The sequence below is a fragment of the Oncorhynchus nerka genome, linkage group LG16, assembly GCF_034236695.1.
Source record: "Oncorhynchus nerka isolate Pitt River linkage group LG16, Oner_Uvic_2.0, whole genome shotgun sequence".
NCBI classification, from domain to species: Eukaryota; Metazoa; Chordata; class Actinopteri; order Salmoniformes; family Salmonidae; genus Oncorhynchus; species Oncorhynchus nerka.
In genome coordinates, this window is record NC_088411.1 from 40,182,373 (window position 1) to 40,186,194 (window position 3,822).

Sequence of the window (3,822 nt, forward strand, 5' to 3'; positions counted from 1 at the left end):
GCACAGTGGATGAGGACATGACAGCTCTTGGCTTGATGGCATGTGGAGGCGCAGCATCTTAATCATCTGTCATTTTCATTGAGAAAATATTTATGATCCTCCAGAAGCCTCTGCCTAATCCCTGTTCACCTTGAGAGGGGGGCGTTTGAGGATGGGACACTGTGAGCGAATACAGCTTTTTTTGAGGTGGTTTCGGTTAGATTTGTTTTTAAACTATCACGGTTTTCAATTTTGGTTTTGATTATTTGGGTTGAATGCTGTAACGACACTGAATCAAACGATGAATTAAAGTCCCATGATGCTTAGTGACTGCCCATTACTGATGATCACTTATTAACTCATTTATTCACCTTATTTTACTTTAATACAATACATCAGTTGTTGTGTATATTCAATTAGTTTTATTTGATGACTTAATTATTTCATTCCAAGTCATCATCTCATCTCTATAGTGCTGTTGCCTATGCTGTCTGACAAAATCACTATTTTGTAGTTTTTCAAAGTAAATAAGGCAATACTTCTATGAATACCAACTATCAGTCACTTAAGATCATGTGTTATCAGGTAGAGATACCTGATACCCTCCGTGGTCACGCATTCTTCTGTCTCTTCCAGGTGTAAAATAAACACAAACCGGACAGGTAGATACGTAATTGATTATGGTCATTGTAGTTAATTACAGAGTTTTATTGCACTAAACTATGTAAAATATTGGCCTGTTGGAAACTTTAACTCCCTACAACATGGCACAGTTCAGGCTGGATCTGATTTAGCTCTAGAGAATCTGTGCAATGTGGTCATTGAACTCAAAGGAGAAAAACCCCCAGAATGAAATGGAATTCAAATGACCGATATCGGTCAATTAGTTGATTAAAAGTAAATAACCAACATTTTGGTTAATCACTCAGCACTACTGTCCACATCCCCAACTACCTCTTGTCTGGTGTACTGAGATAAAAAATGAAATCATTTTTATTTAACTAGGCAAGTCAGTTAAGAACAAATTATTATTTACAAGGACAGCCTGCACCAGCCAAACCCGGACGACGCAGGGTCAATTATGCGCCGCCCTATGGGACTCCCACTCACAGCCGGTTTTGATTCAGCCTGGATTCAAACCAGGATCTCTGTAGTGACGCCTCTAGCACTGAGATGCAGTGCCTTAGACCACTGCGCCACTCGGGAGCTCAAAGGCCTTCATGTTTCTGTATCTTGGCAAAGGCGTATTAAATGTTGAGAGGGCAAAGCTGGGGTCGTTGCGTATCCTTGCTTCATTACGGATGAGTGAACATGACAATGAAAAGGGTGGAAAGGCAATAGAAGGCCTTTGCATGTAGCTTGATGCTTGTGATATCATTTTCTCTTGGAGGCTGATGGGGAGCCTTTCAGCAATGGGATTGATCCCGCAGTGCCGAGGTAGGAAGACCAGTTAAGTATTCCCCACGCTTTGGCGGCTTCCACCTCTAACATCAGGTCTCCAAGCTCTCGAAGTCTCTGATTTTCTGTGCTTGAAATCCTCTGGAAGTTGTCGATTTTGAAGAAGAGCGCTGCCTCGATCCCACTGGAGCGTCGTAGCACTGGATACTAACCTTATTCTTTTGGCATGTTCTGAAGACTCGGGGTCAAACCACTTAGACAGCAGGTCGAGCTCTACACTGAGTTTCAGATCTAGTCCTTCAGTGGCGTTGCAGGAGGTAGACTTCCAAACCCAATAGTTCTCTGGCTGGTCTCTGGCTTGTCTCTGGCTTGTCTCTGGCTGGTCTCTGGCTGGTCTCTGGCTGGTCTCTGGCTTGTCTCTGGCTGGTCTCTGGCTGGTCTCTGGCTGGTCTCTGGCTTGTCTCTGGCTTGTCTCTGGCTGGTCTCTGGCTGGTCTCTGGCTGGTCTCTGGCTTGTCTCTGGCTGGTCTCTGGCTGGTCTCTGGCTTGTCTCTGGCTTGTCTCTGGCTGGTCTCTGGCTGGTCTCTGGCTTATCTCTGGCTTGTCTCTGGCTGGTCTCTGGCTGGTCTCTGGCTTGTCTCTGGCTTGTCTCTGGCTGGTCTCTGGCTGGTCTCTGGCTGGTCTCTGGCTTGTCTCTGGCTGGCTGGTCTCTGGCTGGTCTCTGGCTGTCTCTGGCTGGTCTCTGGCTTGTCTCTGGCTTGTCTCTGGCTGGTCTCTGGCTGGTCTCTGGCTGGTCTCTGGCTTGTCTCTCGCTTGTCTCTGGCTGGTCTCTGGCTGGTCTCTGGCTTGTCTCTGGCTGGTCTCTGGCTGGTCTCTGGCTTGTCTCTGGCTGGTCTCTGGCTTGTCTCTGGCTTGTCTCTGGCTTGTCTCTGGCTGGTCTCTGGCTTGTCTCTGGCTGGTCTCTGGCTGGTCTCTGGCTTGTCTCTGGCTGGTCTCTGGCTGGTCTCTGGCTGGTCTCTGGCTTGTCTCTGGCTTGTCGTAAAATCGTGTGAGGCTGGCTATCATAAGGTCACAACGTGTCATGTATTTAGCAAGGTCGAACATGGCAGATGTTTCCTGGGAGGTTCTCTTGAGGGATAAGTGTTTTGTATTGGTAACTGGTGTGTGTTGTGGGAAGCCCTCACCTATATTTCACAGAGGAGGTCTCTGAGGTTGTTTAGCCTGACGGGTGGTTTCAGTTAGACTGACTAGCTGGAGGTGATGGGGAGATTGATCCTTGGGTAAGAGAGTAGAGGGCTTGCAGTATGTTGGGTGAGTAGATGTGTAAAATAAATGATATCCAGCTCAGGGCTCAGGGCTCCATATATATGCATGTGGTTTGCTAACTCGCTAGCTAAGTGGCTAGACGTCAAGATCAAGCTTCTTGTATACAGCAGAAACATTCAATCCCCTCCTGATTCAAGATTAGTCTGAGTGTCAGTCTCTTTAACTAACATTCCACTCATTGTCATTGGCAAAGAGTCTGGCCTTTTGACAATCTCAACGTTCAATATGCGCTGGATTAACTGCGGAGCTGCTCATTGGTTGTTGAAAATAACAATAATATTTATATAGTACTTAATTTGATAATTTTTCTTTTAGATTTGAGTATTGTTGTGAATTGTTAGATACTACTGCACTGTTGGAGCATATGCTAAATATGTGTATGTTACCAAAAACATTTGATTTGATTTGAAAATCTAAGCAAATAAGATTTGTGGTTGAAATTGCAGTATGTATTTAGTTTGAGAATTTAGACGTGAGGTAGGAACATTTGACAGACTGGTTTCATCTGGAGAAACAAAAAATGGCTGCTTAGCAACGGGACACCAATGTGGTCTGTGGAGAGAAAAAAAAGTGACAGTTCCAATATTTACATAATCGTCGTGATTGGAGGATAGCTCTGAGGGTGATTGAATAAAGATCAAATCCACTGTTCTCCTTGAGCTCATTCATGATAGAATGTTCATATTTGAAGATGGAAGAAAGGCCCGTCACTTTGGCACATGACATGGAGTACAGGCAGAGGATTAGCTAAAGAGACTGGTACCCAGTCTAGATCAAGATCCCTCTTGCCTAAATTTTTTATATATATATATATATATATTTTATATATATATATATATATATATATATATATATATATATATATATATATATATATATATATATGTGTAAAGAAAAACACTATCTGTAAAGAAAAACATAATTATATATATATATATATATATATATATATATATATAATTATATAATTATGTTTTTCTTGACATATATATATAATATATATATATATATAAAATGTACGCACAAAACAATTTAGGCAAGAGGGATCTTGATCTAGACTGGGTACCAGTCTCTTTAGCTAATCCTCTGCCTGTACTCCATGTCATGTCTGTAAAGAAAA

General features: G+C 42.7%; 1 pseudogene; it reads right to left on the minus strand.

Annotated features, from left to right (window-relative positions):
• Positions 1–1,676: 1,676 nt before the first annotated feature.
• On the minus strand, positions 1,677–2,881 carry LOC135561184 (TRIO and F-actin-binding protein-like; annotated as a pseudogene).
• Between the last annotated feature and the right edge of the window lie 941 nt (positions 2,882–3,822).